Source organism: Miniopterus natalensis, chromosome 8 (genome assembly GCF_054644295.1).
Source record: "Miniopterus natalensis isolate mMinNat1 chromosome 8, mMinNat1.hap1, whole genome shotgun sequence".
Classification (NCBI taxonomy): Eukaryota; Metazoa; Chordata; class Mammalia; order Chiroptera; family Miniopteridae; genus Miniopterus; species Miniopterus natalensis.
The window spans coordinates 46,784,289-46,809,710 of record NC_142088.1 but is presented as its reverse complement, the minus strand read 5'-3'; positions in this window follow the sequence as shown (position 1 = coordinate 46,809,710).

Genomic DNA, 25,422 nt, shown 5'->3' with positions numbered 1-25,422 from the left:
TGGTTGAGTCAGAGAAGCAATTTCACTCGCTGGTTCTCAGAGTGTCTGGTCATGTATGCAGGGGTTAGTTTGACAGCCAATAGCCCATGAAGGGTGTGGGTGGAGAGGAGGAAGGGGGAGACAGTTACTTTTATTTTTTTTAATAATGGGAACTTCTAGATCTAACAACCGTCACTAAAGACTGCAACTGTTGTTGCTTACTGTTCACTTTCTGATCTATTAAGATCACCTTGACACAGCAGATCCGTAGGCCAATGGAAGAAAGGAAATAAAGACATTGGAGGAAGCTTTGCTGGAGATCCCTGGTCTTGATGCTGATTATCGATCAGGTGATTAAGGCAGATGAAGAGGTTTTTTGAAAGCCAAAGCCTCTGATTGTGTCTCTCCAGTGTGCCCCGAAAGGGGTTGGGAAATCAATACCCTCAATCACAGCGGAGAGAATTTCTCTGTCAGTCACAGGGGCTGAGGGGTTAGAATTGAGTCGTAAGGCTATGAATAACTCACCCTGGCTTCCTGCTCTTCCTGCGCACCTCATAGAAGCCTAATGAACTCTCGAGGCTGAGGGGACAGGCTTACAACTCCAGGGCGCTATTAACATACCTTCAGATAAACACCTACCCTTGGCTCAGCGTCTGAATTAAGAGACATTAATTTCAATCTCTTGAAAGACCAATGCCAGGGAAACTCCAATCTTCCAGGAAAATCTAAAAGCTGAGTGGGTACCATTGTGATCTCTTTTCTCTAACATTAAAAGAGTTAATTACACTTCTATTCTTAAAATGGTGAGAATCAACATGGATCAATCATCTATCAAATGTCTTTACAATAAAAATAACACTCCTACATTTCAAATGGGCTGTAAAATTTTTCAAAATTCACAGTTAGAATATTTTAAAATAGAAAATTTTCTCCTCCTAACAGAACTATTTTGTTCTGTAACATTTAAACTAAGCATGGTATTGTGTTTGTGGCTTCTGGCAAGTATGCACCCCACTCCTAGCCCTAGAAAGAAAGTACACATATCAGCATCTGAAATCCTTTAGTTATGGGGGAGAAAGCATCTCCAGTCCCTCAGACTAAAACTGCTGAGCAATACTGGTGTCACTATTGATTTGGTGGGCAAACTGCTTGAAGCACTCAGTGTGTGTATGATTCATGACCAGATGCAACCAAATACTAATCTTCTACAAAATGGATTTTTGTCTGAAATGAATGCAAGTTCCAGAGAATAACAGCACATAAAACAAAAATCACCAAGGTAAAATTAGCAACAGAAACTTAAGTTAATTATCCGCTGTACTAATTTATTAGCTGATGTAACCTCACCTATCCTATTGGCATCTTGACTTTGCAAGTGGTGCCAGTGAGTTCAGTAACTAGAAGCTCTGAAGTTACTAAGAGTCTCCTATTACTACTAGCTGTGGTTATTTATGTGCCTTTGTGGCAGCCTTTGCTATTGGTCAGGGACGTTTTTTGTGTAGTCATGATGCAACTTCCATTTCCAAATCCATTGACCTAGGAGGGAGCCTTCACTGGATGCCAGTTCTCTTGTCAGGAATGCAATTTTCAGGAGTGAAGATGGGCCAGCATATGGGCTGCCCCTCATCCATCCTTTTTGAAAGTGCATCTGCCTTAAAGTTGAACTTCTCTGGTTTGACTTCAAGGCTCACAACAGCAAGACTGTAAAAGGATATACAGAGTTAGTTGTTTGTTTTTTTCAATTACAGTTTACATTTAATATTAGTTTGTATTAGCTTCAGGTGTAGAGAATCCTGGTTAGGCAATCATATACTTTACAAAGGGGTCTCCCTGATATTCTAAGCACCCACCTGGCACCATATATAGTTAGTACAGTATGATTGACTGTATTCCCTAAACTATACTTTACATCCCAGTGACTGTTTTGTGACTACCGATTTGTACTTCTTAATACCTTTACCTTTTTCACCCAGCCCACCAACCCATCTCCCCTCTTGCAACCGTAAGTCTGACCTCTGTATCTATGAGTCTGTTTCTATTTTGTTTATTCTGCTCTTAATATTACACAAATAAGTGAAATCATATGGTATTTGTCTTTCTCTGTCTGACTTATTTTACTTAGCATAATACCCTCTGGGTTCGTCCATGCTGTCGCAGATGGTAAGATCTCATTTTTTTCCTATGGCTGAGTGATATTCCATTGTCTAGTTATGGGGGAGAAAGCATCTCCAGTCCCTCAGTCTATATGTGCCATAGCTTTTTTTTCTTCACTCACCTATTGATGAGCACTTCTAGTAATCAGCACAGCATGGTACTGGCATAAAAACAGACTCATACATCAATGGAACAGATAGAGAGCCAAGAGTTATTTGTTTTTAAAATAGTTTCATAGTGTCAGAAACTTACACAATTAGAAGGGAATAAAAGAAATTATTTGGTTCAACCAATTGCTTACAATCATTAAATACCTAGAGTATCGCAAACGAATCATGTTCTGTCATACTGTGAAGAAAAACCTTAGAAGTAGAGATTAAACAATTCTCTTAGTGATATTTTCCAGACTTTTAGCTGAGAAATTTCCTCTGACACAGAACAAATTTCCTCATGCCTTTTTTTTTCTTTTTTCTTTTTTCTTTTACTGAAAAGGCAATGTGGTAGAATATAATTCACGCTGGAATAGCAGATACAAATCCTGCATCTTGTTCCTACTTTTTATGAGACTATAGTAGGTAATTTCCTCTCTCTATGCCAGTTTATCTATAGAATCCTTGCCTGGCTTATGGGGAGATAGAGAACAGAAATATCTCTGTCTATCTACTTATCTATTTATCTATCATATTTATATCTGTTTATCTATCATCTATCATTTATGTAATATATAAAATTTGCTAATTATGAAGTATAGTGTATATTTAAACAATTTAAAGAGAATGGAATGGGCTAGTGTCTTCACACTAATAATAATAGCTCACGCATATTGAGAAATTCTTATACGGTAAGTACTTGCATGTGAAATATCTATTTCATTCTCACAGGAGCCCTGTGAGACAAGTGCTATTATCTTTATTTTACAGATGAGAAAACTGAGATTTAAAAAGGTTAAGTAGCTAGTTGAAGGATCCACAACAAGTACTGGGATTGGAATTCAAACCCTGTTAGGCTGACTTTACAGCCCACAGTCTTAAGCCCTCTGATATTCTATAAATTTTGGAGATTGCCAAGGATAATGTGAGACAATAGGAGGAATATAAACTTTGAGGCTGAACTAAGATGATGCAAAGGATGGAAAGAAATGGACACATCTGAGAGAGATTTGGGATGTAGACATAATAGGAAGTAATACTGTGGTAAGTCACAAAGAAAATATAGTTTAAGAAGCATCTGCATTCCAGGCTTAAGCAAATGAGTAGATGATAGCATATCATACTTTGGAACAGGGAACCCAAAAGGAAAAGTAACTGGGCAGGGGTGGAGCAGTTGAGGACAGTATTAGAATCTTCCAGTCCGAGGTGTCGGTGAGACCTTCAAGTAGATACATGAGCATAGGGCTCAGAAAGAGGATGTCTGAGTCAGTCACAAATTTAAAGTCATAGGAATAACAGTGGTAACTGAGGTGGGCATGGAGGAGTGGGCTGAGGGGGCTGCACAGAAGTGCCCAGTGGTAGAGCTTTGATAATACTTCTGGCGGAGAAATATCTAAAGGAAGAAATGTTGTTGATTCCCATGCATTGCTTAGCTGGTTCCAGGATTAGTAATGAAAGCCTTAGGATAATTGATGTTGTAGCATTGAGATATATTTTGCCCAATTGTAGCTGCATGGAAATTTTCCCCAGAGGATTTAGTGAGGGCATTACAGTAAGTCTTGCTACTCACGTTAAAGTGTTGTATCTGTTCTGTTTTGTATAATTTATTTTATGTTTTATTTATATCCTAATTTCATAAAATATTTTTAAAAGGCAATACAAAACAGAGCAGTATAAAATAAAATTGGACAAAAACCACTTACAATAAATCAAGACTCACATTTAGGGAGGGCAGCCAAAGTAAGAATTATCCAATGGCATAAATGTGGAATTCATATAGATTTAGTTTGGATTTGATTATGACTATGTCTGAACATCTGGATATTTTTATTTATTTATTTTCACTTAAAATCTTTTCATTAGTTAGTTTTTCTTATTATACAATAGTAAATTCTTATTGCAAAATAATTTATGTACATTTTGGAAAATTTAGAAAACAAGCTAAAACAAGAAAAAAAAATTCATTTATAAATCATGAGGACTTCCCGTAGTATAAATTGCATGAGGTCAGGAATGTTTGTCCGTTTTTTCATTGCTTAATCCTCTAGACCTAGAGTCATTTCTCACATATAGTAGACATTTAATAAACATTTGTTGATATTTTGGATTCTGTAAGATTAGTTGCAAATAAGATATAGATAGCTTTTTTTTCTTTAAGAAGGCCAGATGCTTATTGGTTCTACCTAGCCCATCCTGCTTTGTTTCCACTTTTCCCTTATTATTCAATTCAGCCCAATTTTTTGTTCACTCACCAAATATTTCCTGAACACCTGTAATATGCCAGTCACTTTCCTAGGTACTGTGGGTACAGCAGTTAAAATAAAACCAGATCAAGTCTTACATCTAGGAGGCTAACATTCTAAAGGGAGAAGACATAAACAATACATAAGGAAGAAGTGCATTGTATGGCAAGTAGTATTAAGTACTCTGAAGAAGAAATAATTCATGGCAAGAAAGCAGAGAGTGATGACTGAGGGAGGGGCACTATTTCTAGATAGGTGAGTCAGAGGAGGACTTTCTGGAAAGGAGCCAGTTGAGTAGATGCCTAAAGGAAGTGTAGAAATAAACCAGGTGCCTAACAGTGAGAGCATTGCAGGCAGAGAGAGCAGGTGCAAGGTATATCTGAGCATCAGCAATGGGCCAACGTGCCTGGAGGCCAGGGCTGGGTCATAAGAATTGCTGTTGCAAATGCAACCAAAGGCCAGAAAAATATAGAACCTTGTGGACTCCTGTGGTCTCCTATATGTACTTACAGTTGAAGTCTGCAGGGGATGGGAAACAATTGGAGGGTTTGAACAAAGAAGTGACATGATTTGAATTATGTTCCAAAAGCATCACTATTTTGAGAAAAGATTCTGGGAAGTCAAGAGTAGAATTGAGGAGCCACTTAAAGGATACTAAAGAACCCAGGAAAGAGATAGTGGAAAATTGGATTAAGATAACTATGATGAGGGTTTGCAGAAAAGGTGGATCTAGGATTTATTTTGAAAGTGAAGGTCACAGACTATTTTAGTAAATTGTATATGAAGCATGGGAAAATTAAGGGAGTCAAATATTTTTGATCAGGATAACTAAAAAATTGAGCTATTACTTATTCACTGAGATGGTGATCATTAGGACAGGAACAGATTAGAGGGTAAGACAAAATCAAGAGTTTGGTTTTGGATATGTTAAATTTCTGATGTCTATCAGACATACAGAAATTTGCTAAGGAAGCCACTGGACATTCATGTATGGAATGCCAGGCATAGGTGCAACCTGGAGTTATAATATTGGAGACAGTCATCAAATAGACTTCGTTTATATGGAATAGATAGGATTACCTAGGGATTAAGAGAGAAGAAATCTGAGAAATGAGCCCTGGGTCACTGAAACATGTACAGATCAGAAAGATAAGGAAGATCCTGCAATGGTGTTTGAGAAAGATCCATCTGTGCGGTGAGATGCAAGCCAAGAGAGAGTGACACAAAGAAAACAATGTGGAAGGGCATTCATGCACAGAGAATGACCAACTCTAAAATTAGTGGCGATAAGTAAAATTTAGATTGAGAACTAATGATTAGATTTGGCAGTGTGGAGGTCCAAAGAGGGTTTGGTGGTGACGTGAAAGTGAAAGATTGGTAATGCTTCAGAGAAGTTTATTTTTAAAAAGGAATAGAGCAATGGAGTGTTATAATAGCCTCCTGACTGGTCTCCCTGTTGCCACTCTTGCCACTTTGGTTAGGCAAGACAATGGAAGCTTCTCGATTAGGCTAACCCAGAATCTCAGCGGCAAAACACCATGTTAATTTTGTTGTTGCTCATGTAGAGCTGAACGAGCGAATCTTCATCTGTAAGCAGCTCTTCTTTTAGGAGGGATTTAAGGACTCGTGCAGAATTATTATCTTTCTAATAATGTTGCCAACATCACTTTGTTGTTTACATCTACCAGGGAAGGTAAATATCATGGGGGATAACGCATAAGGGGGCTTTTGTGGGACAGGCGTGAAGTGCGGTACATCACTTCTGCTCACATTTCATGATCACAGGTAGGTAACATGCCCACTCCTATATGTAAGGGAGGCTGGGACATGTAATGGAGTGCCCAGGAAGAAGACAAAGCAGGTTTGGTGACCAGCTAGCAGTTTTTGTCATACCCAAAGGCAGCCAGCCCCACCATTGACACTATGTCTATGGTGTTTGCTGATGGAATGAATGGAGGAGAAAGGGAAAAATTGAGGACTTCAGGGTAACAGGCACCATAGTAAAATCCTTGAGAAATCACGGAGGCCCAGGATATGGCCAGAAACAGAGGAACTGGCCCTCATTAAGAGCATGGATAATTTACTCTTTGTGTTAGTAGGGACGACAGAATATAAGGTTGGCAAATTTGGAGGTGAGAGTATGGAAAAGTTAATGACAAGAACTCAGTGGTTTGCCTAAAAATACATTTGAACAGTCATTAAATGTTTCTGTGTTTCATCAAAATTTTTCTGGAGCCAGATGAGTAGCAGGAAATTGGTTCAAGTTTTACATTTTAAAATTCTGTATGCCAATAAGTCAAGAGAACATATATACAAATTATATGAAGCTAAAAACTTCATGTATGTCAATAAACAAAAACAAAATTTGGCAAACTTAAACCACAGCACAATCCACATTAAAAAATGCAAAATAATTCTCTTTCAAACAATGATGATGTCACTTAGCAAACGACTGATGAAATGCAACATTAAATAACGTCCTCACAGTATAAAAGAATATGTGCTATCATTACCAGACTCAACTACTTATTCTTTTCATTTGTTATCTGAAAACTATTTTGATTTTTAAAGTGAATATGAAAGGAGTCATCCTAAAAATAAGCTTTCAATATAAAGGGTAAATATTGTTCGTAGAGATTTACAAATGCCAAACGAGAACTTGGCTGTCTCCTCTACCTTTCCATGTACACCTCATATTCTAAAGATGCAGAATGCTTCAAGAAAGGCTTAGCTGGGAGGAGGTATAAGGAACCATTTCAACAGCCATTTCCAGGATTTTTCAGTGACTCATAGTTCTAGGCATTCATGTGAATTCCCAACTTGCATTTTAAACTTTACAATTATTTAAAAAGAGAATGCCTTACCACTTTTCATGATAATGAGATAAAAACTTCCTCATAGAAAACTTTAAAATAGTGTTAGTCTTTGCATTCCTTTTCTCCCACCCTAATGTATTGACATAGCCCTTTGCATTGGGAGTGGAACTGCTTTGTGGATTCCAGAGAGTAAAATAAGTGACTGATAGATAGACTTGGTATGCAGAATATCAACAATGCCGAGTTAAACTGGAATTCTTGCCCCATCCCTAGAAGACATCACTGTGATTCCTGTATTACAACTTTTTCTTGGTTGCCTTGGTCTGATTTTTCTTTCTTAGCGTGTGTATTGGTCAACTTTGCTCTGTAAACAAGCATCCCCTTAATTTCAGTGGCTTAAACATGGACCATTTATTCTCATTCACGTTACACATATGTCACAGGTCAACTGGTTTTGGCTCCACATATCTCCTTATTCTGAGAGCCGAGCTGAAGGAATAGCTCCTAAGTGGAAAAATATGCTTCCTCAAATATGACATTTGGCAGATCTATTTATATTCTACTGCTCAAAATATGTCATAGAGCCAAGTCCAAAATCACAGAGGAAAGGATTAATACTTTTCCCACAGGATACACTAAAAGTTTTATAGAAAAGAAAAGAATGAATAATAGCAAATTATAACTCAACACACCACAGTATCATAAAAGGCACGAATCTTGATTTTTTGAACTCAGATTTGTAAAAAATACACAACTTCTCTGATAAAGTTTAATCTCGATCTTTGAGCCCCCAGCCACTGGACTGGTAAAATTTAATCAGTTTTTTCTGATTCTTCCTATTCATACCCCACTATAGATTATGCCACAGTTCCTACTCTTCTAATATGACAAGACGTTAAGTGGAATATGGACCTCATTCATTTGTGCATATAGGATGTTGCTGAGACATCAAGTTTATGTGACTTCTTCAGGTCTTTTAGCTCTCTGCAACTTTTGTACCAGACTTTGGGAGTGAACATCTTGTGAATTTTCCTATGGCCCTGCTTGCCTAGACACACCATGGGCCATTTCATCCCTAGAATCTTGCTATGTCACTTTTTGCTTCTTCCAAAAAACAACGTGCAAACCCCTCTGCTTCTAGATCCTAACAACTCAGTTCTCACAGCCCCTCTGGTATCTATGGTCTAGAAGCAGATGCGTGCATTCTGCCTTAGGAGCCACAGACTCCTTTGCTTGTGCCTTAGCCTGGCTTTTTCCAGGTTTAGACCCTGACTCAAGAATTTGAATTCAAGGAGCTTATTTTGGAAGTGCAGAGAACACCAGTAGGTATGTGGGAAAAATAATACAGGAAAAGAGAGGCTGTAAAGGGTGTGATATTAGGCCAGGGGAAGATTGGAGTTTCATTCTACCTGGAGGTGCTGACAAAGAATTAGTCTACCTGAGGAGAGAGGGACCTGAGGTATTTATATTCCAAATATTAAGAGGTTCTGTGATATGCTGAGAAGAGAAAGAAAAACATACCAGTTAACCGAGGTCTCTCAAGGGTTCCTGGGGCAGGTTGATTCCTCTGCACTTGCAGCCCGTTTTTTTCATGGAGCAGTGAGGCTTTCTGCAGGGAAACAAGTCTTCAAGTCCAGGATGCAGTTACTGGCAGGTTCTGGTCAACTAAAGTTCCCTGAAGGGTGAGGGAGAAGGCAAGAAAAGAACTACTGGCACAGCTGGCATCACTTTCCTTACTGCCCAGGGCTGTCCTTTTAACATAAGTTTTGTGAAAGTCTTTTTTCTTCCTGTTTTTGGTTAAAATTATTCATCTCCATTCACAAACTCTCTCCTTGTTCTGGCCTTACTCATTTGCTAATTAAACGAGGCTGATTCATAAACTAATTTGTTTTTATTGTTCAGCTCCTTCCCCCAACCCTCAGCCCATGCCATCTTCTGACCTTGAGGTTATGCACACCATGGAAAGCAAAGAAAGAAAAGGTTAAGAAGCACAAAATAAAAATTAAAAGCAAAACAGGATCATATCTCAGAGTTAGATGTTGTTGCCATCTTATGCCTCTGCAGAGGTATTATGTGGGAGGGTTAAATATCTGGTAAACTAACTGCTAAATAACAATTTCTCAGTGGCTTAACACAAAACAAGTTTATTTCTTGCTCATAGCACAATTTGCTGCAGGTCTGTTGGGTAAGGAAGGTGGTGAAGACTGAGGACCGAGTTGCCATTCAGGAGCCCAGGCCCATTCCATCTTGTGGCTCTGTCTAATCCAAGTCCTCCCTGATATCTCTATTCATTTTTCAGGTAGGGAAGAGTCTGGAGGATTATGCGTGGTATGGTTTTATGGACAACTCTGAATTGGAGTTTATTACTTCTTCCACAGGCTATTGGTTAAAATTCAGTCCTATGGTTGACCAGCAAATCCAGTTTCTCTATATGCTTAGGAGAAAAAGGGAAACAACAGTAAATAACTGACCAATGTTTGTCATAATGTACAAAATGACTTAAGAGAAAAACACTGTACTAGGAATATGAAGACATTAGTTTTAATTGCATTTATCCACTTATTATCTTTATGACACCTAACCTAGTTACTTAACCTCTAGGCCTCAGTTATTCATCTGTAAAATAGTAACAATACTATCTGTCCCACTTACTTAGACTTATAGATTGTTGGGCATTAGATATCATTGTGTTCAGCATCTTTTTCCAAGTCTATACTTAAGACCAGCCATATCAGATGACTTGGGCTTCACCAGGACCCACTGACTAAGAATCTCTGCTTAGAAGGACCTAGGAATCTGCATTTTATTATTATTCCAGGTAGCTCTTCTGTATACAAAAGCAACCGTCATTGCTTAAATTTTTCATTTTACAGTTAAAGAAATAAAAACTGGGATTGATGTACGGTCACTCATTGGATAGTGCTAGTCAGTAATAGACTAAAGCTAAAACCCCTGTCTCCTGAGTGACTATCCTATTTAAATAATGTCATTTAATTTTATAGTCCTTGGTCAGCAAACATTTATGTAGTCTTGATTTACCTTTGGAAAGAGGCAAAATGTGGAAACATCGGTTTAGTGTGTCTCTCACAAGAGTAAGGATTAACAACAACAAAAGTTTCTACTGAGAGATTTGAGCACGCTGAATTAATTTGATTATCAAAGCTGAATATTTTATTCCTTTCATTTATTAAGCAAATTTAATTTATAACTGCCCTTTTAAACATGAATTACAAAATAAAACTGAAAAACATACTTCATTTTAAAGGATCAACTGAGAAAAGGAAATAAACCTGGGGAGAGACCAATCTTTATAATTCCCAGTTAAGAGGCCACACGAAAAACTGACTACCCTTCGAAAATAGAGTCTCTGTTCAATATATCTAGATGGCTTTGTAAAAATGCTTGGCCCTGAAACTTATATGCTTATATGGATAACCTAGGGACACAGACAAAGTGTGGTGAAGGCCTGGGGTGCAGGGGGGGTGGGGAGGCAGGGAAGACGGGTCACTGGGTGAAAAAGAGGAAAACAGGACAACTCTACTACTTTCAACAATAAAGATAAATTAAAACTTAAAAAATTTTAAAAATTAAAAAATTAAATAAATAAAAAATGCTTGGCCCTGAATTAGTGACCATAGAAAATTGACATTATTTTGTAGGATCTGGAACTGCTATATAAAATGACAACAAATGAAATTTACTTTTTAAATATCCACTGAAGGTTTTCAGTGAGCTTCATGTGTAAAATAAACATTTAAAACATGCGGTTTAGTAAAACGAGAAATAACCCAGTTTAGGATAATTCCAATAGCCAATGAGAATAACCTGTTTTCAAAAGTCTTAGGAATTTCAACTAAAAGAATGCTGTTTGTTACACATTTAAAATGCACAAAAGGAAGTAGAAGGAAATTTAAGAGCTGAGATTCGAAACAACGAAGGTTGTGTTTTATCACAACGAAGGCACAGAGTATGAACTGGACTTTTTCAGTCATTGAAACACTAGACAAGGAGAGGCCTGGTATCTTTAAATCTGTGAAAGTAGATTGTTTCAAGAAATGCTGTATTTCAAGACAAATTTAATCAGACATATTTCACTGGCAGAAGCATTTTTACTTTATTAATATATTTAAACATTAAAATTCACATTTGAGTTGTATTCTTTCTGGCTTGTATACTTGCTCTTAATTAAAATACTTTGTATCCTTCATCCTTTCTATCTTTTAGTTTTTTTCTTTGTTGTATATAAAATCTTAAATCATTAGAATTGGTGAGAATGTAAACTGTCTTTTTTAATGGCATTATTTTCATATTAAAATCTTAATAAAATGTAGAAATGTTAAAATCTTGTGTCTGTAAAATGTGATGCTGATATTAATTTTGAAGGGTTTAATTTTGAAGTGGATATTAATTGCACTAAAGATTAAAGTGTTATTCTTTGATGTTTCTGGAATGTATTCATCCCTTGAGATATGCCATTGCACACTTTTCTTCCCCAGAAATTCTGCGTTTAGGGACATGAGTGTTTAATTTACATAATTGACTACTTTTTTCATTTTTCCTCTTAAATTTAAAACACCTTCTGCTATACATAATTGACAACTTTTTTCATTTTTTTCTCTTAAATTTAAAACACGTTGTGCTACTCCAAATAAATTTCTATCGTTTCATAGAAATATGAAACATGCTTATTTAGAGAACAAATTGAATTCAAAACATTTTTGTAATGTATTTGTGATGTGCTCAACAATGACTTAGGAATAACTTGTAAGATAAAATAAGTAAAATGCTCCTACTCTCAAGAAATTGATAATATCAAAAATAATACTCATGAAAATAGACAACTGTCAAAAATGAGTGATACTGATAAAAATGGGAGTACAACAGAGAAAGAAATTATTGCAGACTGTACTGTCTGGCAAACTCTGAGGTGAAACTGGAAGGGACGGTAGATTTTAGACTGGAGGTGAATTTGTTCCCGAAAAAGAAGATTCAGCAAGAGTTTTATGAAGAGTTTTATTGCTGGGCTAGTGAGAACTGGTCACCACGTTGGGTCTGTAATTTAGAGTCAGATTCTTCGGGGCCATAATGAAAGCCAAAGGAGAAAAGAAGTTGATTAGCAGAATGGGAAACAATGCCATACAAAGGTCAAGGAAAATTTGGACAGAGATGAGGCCACCAAATTAGGAGAGCTCCAGAGTGAAGTCTCAAGAGAGCATTAAGAGCTGAGGCCACATTATAGAAGTCTAAGAAGAAAAACAGGTATGATAAATGGTGGCAGCAGGAATAGCCCACTCATCTGAGGAAAAGGAAAATTAGGGTCAAAGGAAGTTGTAGGGAGAGTGTCTGTGTGTGTGTTCAGGATAGATAACTCTCTATAAAATGAGATCAAATGAAAATCAAATATCTGCACAAATATATGAAAAATGCTACTTTTCTCTAATACAGTGAATAAGTAGAATTATATGATTAAAAGCATTAGATAAATTTGATATTTAATGGCACGCATACAGCCTCATGTTCCAGGGATGTATTTTTGATTACATGGTAAAATTTAGATTCCTGTTTTTCCTGCAACAGGTAATTGCCAAGAATGTCAACATGCCACTTACATCAGCAACACTGAAGAGCGCTGGCACGAGTTGGTGCAATCACTGCTCTGTTAAGCGGACGGGTCTGTTAGCATATTCCTGCTCAGGTTGTAGGGGACTGTGGCGTGTGAAAACTCACGATTCCTTTTCCTTGGGTGGACAGTGCCTACTTTGTAGTGGACATTTGTTATTTTCTGTCTGTTTAATATCTTTTCCTTTTAAGAAATGCTCTTTTCTGACATGGAGGTAGTTAATAAATATCCTTTAATATCCCCAAAACTACCCCCCCAACACAAAAGCAATCAGCAGACATGCCAATCAGATTCCCGACATCCCTGGCTGGTAGGTTCAGGGGAGATGGGCCCATGACCAAGCCAAGGCAATCAGAGGGTCCCCGGGGCTTTCACTAGGGACAGCTACAGGAAAGAGGTATATTTTTATTTTCTCTGTGATTGTGAGTAAAAAGAACAAATAAATCTACAGTTTCCAATTATTTTTGCAGTCATATCGCAGAGACATTCCTGAGAATAAGCCAGCTCAGAAAAGGCTAGAGCTGAACGATAGAGAACAGAACCCTGTTGAGACTGGTTTAAGCTCGTGGGTCTGGCCGTGGCTGTACTTCTCAGTTACATGAGTCAGTACATTCCTTTCCTTTTCCTCAGTTTGCTGTCATTTGCTGCATGAAGGGCCTTGATTAATGCAGCTAATGAGAATAATTGGTAAGGAAACAAGGTAAGGAAAAAAGTGTGAGCAAGGAGAGTTATAACTGTTCCTTTCGCTGAATAGCTAGAACACTTTAATCTTTATTTCTAATAAGATATGCACACCCCACTTCCTACCATGTGTTATGGTCACTTATGTACTTCTTTTTATTTCTGGTACTAGAATGCAAGCTTCATGAGATCAGGGAGAGTTTCTTGCTCCCCTCGCCCCCCGACGTTCTGCTCTGTGACAGATATTGAAACTGACTAGCCCTCAGCCATCCCAAGCCGCTTCCCCTTGTCCACCTACCACTGCAGAGGCTGGCAAAGGCCACATACTTCCCTTGTCTGTCTGCAGCTAGAAGTGATCATGTGATTCAATTCCATCCATTGAAATATAAGTGGAAATTTGCTATAAAAATGTTTTGTTTTCTGATAAAAGAAAAGAAAAAAGGCATTGCCTCTTCTTTCTTTGGGCTAGAAACATGAGTGTTCAAATACGATGTCCTGAGCCACAGCAGCCATAATGTGATAAGGAGGCATGAGCATGAGGGAAACAAAATACTGATTTGCTGGAAATGGCAGCTGCAGAATGTGTGAAACTACCTACATCCAAACTTCTTTTTCCTGAATTAAACTGACTAAACTTCAAATATATTTGTCCATGTTTACATGAACCTTACCTTATCAAGTGAGTGATTATGTTCCAAACTTAGAATTCCTTAAATGATGCATGAACTTTAATTTAGATATTATTGTCTATGAACCAAAAACAGCAAAATTTTGTGTTGGAAAGCACATAACATCAGAGGACTTGAAGATTATTAATTGTATGATATGACCTTATAAAAATCAGTCATTATGAATTACTGTTTTCTTTTACGATATCTCAGGGTAAATTACATTCCCTAAGTACCTCACAGTTTTGGTATATGTATTAGGTTAAGAACATATATAAATATGTTACCTTAGATATTTAATATAGAAATGTTAATTAGATATTTTGTTGTTGTTTAACTGACTCTTAATTTGCCCTATGCAGAACTATACCTATGGCCTGTCCTTGCAATAGTAAGTAGCAGAGACCTTCTAAAAGAATATTATTAATTACTTATTTTTCATAAATAAACTTGGTTATAAATTAACATTATATTTATGCAAAAATACATTTCACTGTATGAAAATCATGCATTACTTTATTTGAAAATCGTATGCTATTATGATGATCTGTTTATGTTCATCATCTATAATGACAAAGGGACAAAGAGAAAGTCTGGAAATATTTTATTTGTGATGTGATAAAACCCCAGATTTAGTGTGGTTATTCCAACAGAGCACAAATGCTGACGTTTTAAAGTTAAGGGCTGAATGAGCATAAACCTTACACTATTCTGATACTGTTACTTGAAAAGTAATATGGAAGAGTCCTGGAATATGTCCAGAATGATACCAGATAAATCCAATATTTGTGTAAAATTTCACAAGATCAGCTGTTTAAACAACAGCCGATTAAATATCCATACATGTTTTGCAAGCATTGTAAAATTTACCCTTTCTTATCTTATAACATGATTTTCAACTGGTAAATAGATTTTCCTGGAAGCAACCAAATAATAGTATACTGTGTCTTTATCCCAAAACATAAGGGTCTGCTACCAAAACACTGAAGAAAACAGCAAACCCCCTGCTTTGTCCTGTATACCAAAGATCAGGAAGGTCACCAAGCTGGTTTTAAAAGAGCTTCACTCCAATCATGCAAGAAAATGTATATCTTTAGTCTTATTCTGTAGAAAACTTAAGCTCTCTCCACTATTCATTATCTAAAACAAATAAACATTATTGTAACAAACTGCAAAGGAACATATTATAGATAGAAGCTTTTATTCCATTGTTTTATATTTACATTCCAATTTTAATATTTCCTTCCTCAATCATATTTTTCCTGATTCCTCCATGTGATCAATGAAAAATTGTTGCTTTATTTTTTTTTTAAACTTTGGCCATTTGAATTGTAATAACTTATTGCTAGTTACTTAGAGAAGATTACATGATCAAATTGTAGCCATTTGGGGTTTAAGGTACAACATGTTTTCCTTCTTTATTTAATTTGATTGAAAATGAGATCCATAGCCCTAGCTGGTTTGGTTAAGTGATTAGAGCATCAGATGGCAGACTGAAAGATCCAGAGTGTGATTCGGGCCAAGGGCAAGTCCCTCGGTTGCAGGCTCAATCCCAGGCCCCGGGGCCCTTGCCCGAGGAAACCACTCGATGTGCCCCTCTCACTTTGGCCCCCCCACCTGCTTCACCACTTCCACTCTCTCTGAAAAACAATGGCAAAAATATCCTCAGGTGAAGATTAAAAAACAAACAAAAAAACAATGAGATAGGTAGCAATGAGAATACATCTAGATGGTAAACTCCTGCAAGGTAAGGATTGTGTGTTATATCTCTTTCACGCCTTCCCTATAATACTAAAATACCAGTTTGACAACTAGTAATGAGCCAGTACTTGTTTGACTGACCCATATATGAACATCACTGAGAAACTACCAGTACATCTCAAATGAAAATTACTATTTAAAAAGTAAAAATTTGCAACAGAAATATTTGTCATTTCTTGGTTAATTTTTCTCTTTTATCTTTATGTGGCTACAGAAAGATATCATTTTATAAATATCTATTATTATCATAAACTCTGAAATTGTATTTACTCAATGTTGATGGATATAAACAGCTAAGTAAATTAATAAATAGACTTTTTAGGGCAATGATAAAGGGTTGAGGTTGAATTTTCTTCATCATTGATACTAAATTGAAAATCAATAACGCTTTTGCCCAGACTAAATCAATTTCCAGACTAAATTGCTGTTTATCTTTTCTTTTCAGTTTTAAAGACTGATTTGATTTTTATTCATAAGAAGAACTTATTTTCATATAATAAATTGTTTTTCAACCCCACTTCATTTTAAACATATTAATAATACTACAACATACAAAATGTAAACCAAACTTATTTCTATACTAGTTAACTGTGAGCTATACATACTGCTAGAATTTCAGTTGTTACAAACATGCATATTTTAATGTAATACATAAATATATTTTATAAATTATGTATTTTAAGAGTTGACTTAGTGTTTCTGTACCACTCAGATGCTGTTCTTCTAACTAGTAGCAAGAAAGAAAAAAAAGAAAAAACTTAAAAGATTAGTCTACTCACCAAGCTGCCAAGAATTCACCTTATGGATTTATGTAATGCCTTTAAATTCTAATGGGTTATTTTTATAGTTTTTGGAATATTGCCATTACATTTTACCTTCATTTGTTGTCAGGCTGTTTCCAGTGGATTTCTCTCAGCGGTTTGCTGACTCCCCAACAGGCTCCTCTGAAATCACCTAAGCCTTAGCCAGCAGAGGACTCTTACGACCCATGTCCGTGGGCTGTTGAGCTCAGCTCAGGGAATTGCTCCATCCTGACTCCAGAGTTCTTCCAGGTAAGACCATTCCACTCCCAAAGAGCTGCTGGACCTCTCCCAGCACATTGGCAAACTCTGACTGCTGGACTGGTCCCAACGAACTGGCAGAATAGAATCAGTTGCCTGCTGCCAATGGAAGTGCAGCCCACACTACTTAAAAGACAACACCTTCTTTAATTTAGTGATGCAGGGCAGAAAACCAACATGGTCCTGGTTCTAACCAACTAGTGTTTATTGCAGGGAAGCAATTGCTCATCACAAACACCCAAAACAACTATCAAACAAATTTACAAATTGGAACTGAGTTACATATTTCTCACTACACATTTCTTCTCTTAACCGCTCTTCCTTTCTCCAGAGAATTTACCTCAACTTTCAGTCTACCATTCTATCACCAAAATAGGGTTTAAGCATTTTACAGATTTTCTTTTTCAAATATAGTGTTATATGAAACTTTTGCCATTATCCTTCCTACAGATCCATTAATTTGATATTGGAACCTCTACAATTTTATTTTAGTTTGATTAAAATAATTTTAACAAGCTTTTAATTAGCATTTTCTAAAAATCCTGGAGCCAAAACAATCCATTATTCCCTGGAGTTACTTCATAAGTTCCCTGAACAGATCCTATGACAACTTAATTAAAAAAGAATTCTTAATAGGGAAAATACCTAAACCCTCTGTATGTCTATTTGCAGAAGCAAGAATACAGATATTACCCAACAACCATACTTTCTCTAGTTTACTCTGGATTTTTACTTAGGAATTAGGGATAAATAAGTACTCTGATAAATTCAGAAGGTGTTTGACAACCTATTACCATTAGACATTATTTGAAATTTTATCTTTAAAGTCAATACATACAGCTTTTGTTTCAAATCCATAAATAGTACCAATCAAATATATTATTAATATAAATATTAAGTATTTTTAAAAACTTTTTAATGTTTATGTAAGTTAGACCTATAAGAAAGTTCCAAGAATAGTTTAAAGAATTTGAAAGACCCTTTACACACAGATTCCTCAAAAATTTAGCATCACATTTTCTTTACAATTTTCTCTTTCTGTCTAATATATATATTATATATGTATAATTTCTTTTTAACATTTTGAGAGTAACTTGCTGATATGATGTCTCTTTACCCATAAATCCTCCTGTGTATTTTTTTAAAAATCAAATACCTTCATCATTTGGCAAACATCATAGTAACAATTATTGCAGAAAAGTATTATAAATGGATGATAAATTAATTGGTTAAATATGATGAGAAACATGACATTTGCACACGAGACTACACAATCTCAAAGTATTTTCCCACAAGATATTTATTAATCAAAAGAAAAATGAGTAATAAAAATTATTGCTTCAACCCAAAGAATGGTCTCGCCTTTGATCCTGGTCCCTGGCAGGTAATTTCTAAACTCATAGAATTTCCTGTACAACAGGAGTGACCTTACTATTCACTGCAGGCTCCTCAGGTCACAGCACATTTGATTGTTTATGCTAACAGTGTGAATCAAGTTGGTCCCCTAGATAGTTTATGCTAATGAGATGACTCAGGATGGAGGCTGACACCCAGAAAGACCAATCATGTGATTATCAGGGGGATAAGAGAGGACTGGAGACTGAGTTCAACTTTGTAGGCAATGATTCAATCAATCATGCCTATTTGAAGAGACCCCAGTAAAAACTCTGGAAATGGAAGCTCCAGAATTCTTGCCTGTTTAGCAATACTCTGAGTATTGTATCCCCTAAGGGCTGGGAGGGTAACATTTCCCTTCAGATGATGGAAGCTTTGTGTTTGAAACCACCCAGACTTTGCTCTGTGCTTCTCTACCTTTGTCTGGTTCTAATTTATATCTTTGCCTAGAATAAACTATAATAGTTTTCTGTGAGTTCTGCAAGTCTTCCTAGCAAACTCTTCAACCTGAAGGGGTTCCTGCTAGCCCCTAAATGTGCAGGTCTTATGGGGACTGTTCTCTAGACTTTGCAATTTGATAAACTCATTGCAGTTGGTGTCAAAAGTCTTGGGCAGACTTGCACTCTGGAGGAATGTGCCCTTAACCTTGAGTTTGGCTTAACTCCGTGTATAAATAAAGTCTTTTCATTAGAGAAACTTGATAGACATCACCTTAGCCAAGTGAACATAGTTAACATCTCCTACATCACTAATATTAATATCATGTACTTTCTCATATGGTGTAACGAGAACACAGTATCTGTATTATTCTCACCAGAAATACATTAACTTGAATCTACTTATGAGAAAATGTCTGAAAAACCCAAAGTAAGGGATAGATTACAAAATAACTGGCCAGGACTCTTCAACATAATGAGCTACTGGAAGAGACATGACTACTAAATGTGTGTGAGATCTCAGGTTATATTCTGGACTAGAAAAAGGGTTTAAATGGGGCAACTAATGACATTTGTTTAAGGTTTGTAGATTAATAGCATTGTATCTATTTCTGCTTTACAAAGTTGTGTTATATTTAGGTAAGATGTTTTCATTAAAGCAGGTTGAATGAAGGATTTATAGAAATTCTACTATTTTTGGAAATTGTTATATCAGAGATCATTTCAAAATAAAAAATTAAAATAATAAAATACAATTTCTTACCTATCCATAATACAATTATAAAAACCAGGAAATTAAAGAAGATGAACATTGGAAATTCTGATTACTCAATGACCTTATATAGTAAGGTATAATAAACACTAGTTAAGCCAGAAATATATATAATATAGCCCAACAATGTGCTTATGTTAGTGGCATCTAAAGACTTTCTTTAAGGAAAACTCTCTCCTCCTCCTGCCTCAACTCACCTCAATATAATCTCTTAGGATTTGAGTAGTTAATTGTCGCAATGTACTCGTTTGTTTTCTGGCTTTGAGTTTTCCACACTGAGTACATTATTTGACATCTCTGAGTCTCTGTTTCTTTATCTGGAAAATAAAAAAATTAATAAATATTTTGCAGGGTTTTATTATGATTAAATATAATACTATATTTGAATCACCTGATTGAGCCCTGGAACACATGAGGGGCTCAACAAATGTATTTCTCTTCCTTTTTCAATTCCCAAATGTGAAAGCTTTAGCATATGGCCAGTCCCACACATAAGCAGAATAGATTATAACTGCGGCGTGTCAGATTGCTTAAATAAGAATAGCAAATATATATTGGCCTTACTCTGTGACAGATATTTAAACATTTTAACAGGTATTACCCCATTTAATCCTCATAGGAACCTTAGTATCATCATCATTTTACATATAAGGAAACTGAGACACAGTGAGGTGAAGCAATATGCCCACAGCTGTTAGGTGACAGGGCTGGAACTTAAACCCAGATCATCAGGGCTCAGAGGCCAGTTTAAGCGCCAAGCCGTGCCACCGTTTCACTATGCCTGACTTGCTTCCTTAATCTTCACCGGGGATATGTTTATATTGATTTTTAGAGAGAGATGAAGAGGGAGAGGGAGGGAAAAGAAGGAAGAGAGAGAGATCAATGTGGGAGAGAAACATCACTCATTGCCTCCTGCATGCGCCCTGACCCGGGGACGAGCCTGCAACCTTGTGGGGTTCAGGGTGATGCTCCAACCAACCGAGCCACCCGGCCTTGCTGCGTGACTTCTCATCTTCACTGTGTCCCTTGAAGCAGGTTTGTGTCCATTTTACAGATGAAGGAACCAAGTATTAGAGTTTTCATATCTCATCAAAATATCTGCAAAAGGAGGGACCTCAGATATAAATATGGGTTTTTCTGACTTAAGGGACCATGTTTCTTTAACGTGTTCTCTGTTTCTTCCCCTTTCATCAACATGCTTTTTATTTCATGTCTTTTGGTCATGTAACCTACTTGGCAAATTTTCATAGGATTTTCTGTCCCAGGGAATGCTCATGTGTTTTACAGATATTTTCTACAGATTCGATGAACTGTCTCAAAAGCTAGCAGTCCCCAAGGTGCTTCTAGAACCATCTTGATTGCAATCATTCATTCACCCTCATATGAAGTTAAAAGTGCATGTGATGTGTGCTCTGCTCTGTGGAAATTCTCAGACCTTACCAGGTCCTGGCACCGTGCTAGGCACTGTGGCCCAAGGATGACTAAGGCTAAGTCCAGGCTTGAAGAGATTCGGAGAAACCTCTTGCTTAGCTTCTTGTGAGTAGGTGGAGAAGACTGGGTCCCTCTCCATTCCTTCTCCGCCACTAACCCCAGAACATGACCTGTGAACGGCATTTTCCTATTCTCACAGCTACAAGAGAACAAAAGTGGCCCTTTGGTCACTCAGCATTTATCATATCATACTCTGAAGAAGGCGAGAGAGTTAATAGTACTAATAGTAATAATAATAATAATACCGGGAGCAATGAATACTTATTCTGCGGAACACTTGTCTTTTAAGCCGGCCGTGATCCTGGGAGGTAGGCAAACATATCATCCTCATTTGCTGGAAACAGAAATGAAGACACAGAGAGCTTCCGCAAGTTGCCCAAGGTCAAATGGCCAGTGGGTGGCACAGATGGGATGTTTAACTAGAAGTCTGAGGCCAGAGCTTAACTTCATTTCCATTAAAGTAAAATATTTAATAAGAAACATGAGACCCAAGGTCTCATATGAGCAGGATCTTAAAATGTGGGACATAAAAATATTAAAAATCCATTTGTGAAACATCATAAAAGGAGGTAAAAACACAGTGCCAATTAATTAAGAGTATCCTCTGGACCAGGAAGAAACCTTTATTGATTACCTGTTAGGGTCCTGGTGCTTCACGCTTCCCCGCTAATCGCCCACACTCCTGCAGGCAGCTCTAGAGTCGGGGGCTCAGTCTCACAGTGCTCGGAGCTATTCATCTCCCGGCCCCTTTCACACTTTCTTACAGTGACTCCCTTTTCATTCACAAACTCTAGCTAGTAGGTTAAAACCCTGTGAGGGCAGGCACCATTCATGTTTTTAGCTCTAGTGCCTAGTAGCATCCAACTAATTTGTAGAATGAGTGCATGAATAAATTAATTAGATGCTATCCCCAATTTTACAAGAAACAAGCGCAGAAAGCCTATGGGTCTTGTTTACGTTACATGGCAAGTACCTGATAGAAGGAACAACAATCTCAGGTCTGCTTGCCCCTCCACCTTGTGATCTGCAAGTGAGCTTAATTAAGGTGAACCATTGAAAATGAGGTGGGATGGAAAACTGTGTCAAGGAAGTGGGTGGCTTAAAGTCATAAAAGTCCCTTATTTTAACTGAGAAGAAAAAAAAAAAAAGAAAGCTTTTTCCTTTTATTTTTTACAACTCAAGAACAGGAAAGATAAGAAATGGAAATGAGCAAGTTCTGTGAGAGTGGAGAGCAGAGTTTGGATTAAGGAGCCGTGAGGCGGGCGAGTCCCCACAGCTTGTGTCCGGGCATGCTTTGCATTAGGACTCGGCTGATTCTCCTTAATTTCAGGGAAGCAAATAAAAATAAACCAAACTGCCTCCACTCCACAAGTGAAATTTGTGCCTAACCCAGGGTTCACAAGTACAAGAGGAGATGTGGTTCGCTTAACATTTTAATGTGCTGGTGATTTGTTTGGAGTGCACTTTTCCATGTAGAATTAACCAGAGGTCCTCCAGGTCCCTCTGGGCCCACGCACTTCCCCGCTGGGTCCCAAGAGCCTCTGGAGCAGCAGGAAGTTTTCCCACCCAATGCAGCCTCTCATCTTGGGTCACAGTATCTCGCTCAGCAGACTTGATCTCACTTGCTCTCTCTCAGCAGCTCGGGGAGATTCAGAGGTGAAGAGGCAGGTAATTGGACAGTGGAATTGGGTCCTGTGTGGCACAAACTTAAAAAAGAAATTCCATCAGTATGAACCTGCAAGTAAAAGAAAACCCAACAAACAAAACCCTGCACGTACAGCAAATGAAGGCCAGGGGAGGTTTGCGAGCAGCCTGGCTCTGCGTGGATGTGACAAGGACACTGGCTGGAAAGCTCAGAGGCAGTGCTACTAATGCAAGGTTGCCATGTAGTGGTTTAACTAAAAAAATGCAATCTACTATTTCCTCCACCTGCTTAGTCAGTATACTACATCTACGACAAATTTAGGTATTAAAAGTGACCTGAGTACAAAATTCTATATTAGTTTTTGTCAGTGTAAGCTTTTCTTAATTTTTACAGAAAAAAAAATCAGTACAAACAAAACGTTTCTTAAGTACCTGATAAATTCTTGACCTTTTATTTACTTCTTTTGGACTACATCACAAACAATACTTAATGCGTATTAAATCAGCCAAACACAAACAGAAGTCTGGCACACTGAATAGCCACTTATTTTGGATGGATGGGTAATAGGACAGGAAACTTGTTTTTTTAATCATATTTACAGAATTTACTATTCAGCTCAAACAATAATTACTGATTCCATCAATGGCAAAGCATTGTGCTACTTATTGTAGCACATACAGGATAGAATAGACACAGTTACGCAACAGTAATTCTGCTCTTCTATTTGTCAAATTTCTTTTGTTCCTTAGGAAACCAAGTTAATCAAACCCAAAATATGCCACAAAATTACAGAACAGTTGTCAAACTATACCTTTATCAATGAGGAGAACTACAATGTTTTGGTATTAATTTCAATATTGAGAAGTAAACACACCATTTAATACACAGTCAATTTAGTACATTACTTAATTGAATCACAAATACATTATATACATTTAAATAATGAATTCCTTTTTTATTTCTAGAATTTGGTACCAAATTTTAGTGGTACATTTTCAACATTGACTTCCTAGGTGATAACACAATGCTTGAAAAATACCCTAATGGGCCCATAAACTGTGGTATGCCCAAACAACCCAAGTTAGATGTATTTGCCTTAACACTTTACCACAAACTTAGTGGCTTAAAACAACACATGTTTATTATCTATAGGTCAGCAGTCTGACCTGGGTCACAGGGGGCTAAAATGAAACTGTTGGCCGGGATGCATTCCCTTCTGGAGTTTCTGGGGGAGAGTGAATTCTTTTTCTTGTTTTTTTTTTTTTTACTTCTAGAGGGCTTACATTCTGGCTCGTGCTGTCTTTTCTCCATCTCCAAAGCCAGCAATGCCATCTCTCTCTCATGCTTCCTCTAGTCACATCTCTCTCTGATCACGATGTGAAAATGTCCTCACTTTTAAGAACTCATGCCATTAGGTAAGGCCCACCTGGATAGACCAAGATAGTCTCCACACCTCGAGATCCCTACCTTTAATCTCATCTGCAAAGTCCTTTTCACCATGAATATATTCATCAGTTCCGGGGATCAGGACTTAAGAGTTAGATATTTTAAAAGGGATAGCATTCTACCTACCACGATAGAGCTTTTTTTGTTTTAGTGATGTAATTGTAAATTCTAACTCATACTCAGGACCCTGGATAATTTTAATTCATTTTTACTTATTCATTCACTCACTCATTTAGGAAAGATTAACAAAGCACCTCTTATAAGTAACATATCACTGCAGACACAGACAAATAAGTCTACTCACGCTTGCTTTTTCTGTCCTTTGATTTTCTACCTCTAGGCCTGTGCTGGAACTCTTTCCTCTGCCTGAGATACCAGTTTTTGTTTAACACAAGTTCCTAAATAAATCCATCAAGACTCATTTCAGATACTACCTCCTCCATAAAGCTTTTTTGACAATTCCAGCTGGAAGCAATCTCATGTCAGATTTTATATAATACCTTGCTTTTACAATTTAGAGACAGTTTAGCTTGTTGTAGTTATTTGTATATATTCTTTTCTCCTCTTAGGAATCCTAAATTCCTTTAGATTGTGAACCATTCCTATTTGGATGCAGGAGAAACCAAATATGGCAATCAGTATATAGTGACTTACTATAAATATTTGTGGAAACTTTCTTTGTAAAATGTATTTGCTTGTGACTTAAAATAGCAGAAGGCATGAAGAAATTTTGTTTCAAAGTTTTACCATATTTATACAAAAAGAAACATTTTAAGAAAAGTTGCAAAGTAAATTCATTGAAAGTAAAGGGCCTCCTAGCAAGAAAAACCATGTGATTTGCCAATTTATAAAGCCAAAATGGAGAATTATGGAGAAATTTCCCTGCAGGTCTTTTGCTGTTGCCAAAGCCGACAGCCAAAATGAGGTTTATAGTCACTCATATTTTTCAACAGTGTGTCTCACATGCCAATAGAGAAATGTCTCCACTCTGACCTTGAAAATGGCCTCCGTCTTTTTATCCGTTCTCCATCTAGTAAAATTAGATTCTTTTCTTTTGCAGTAGGTTTTCACTCAAACCTGTAAAATATAATTCCCACTGATGAA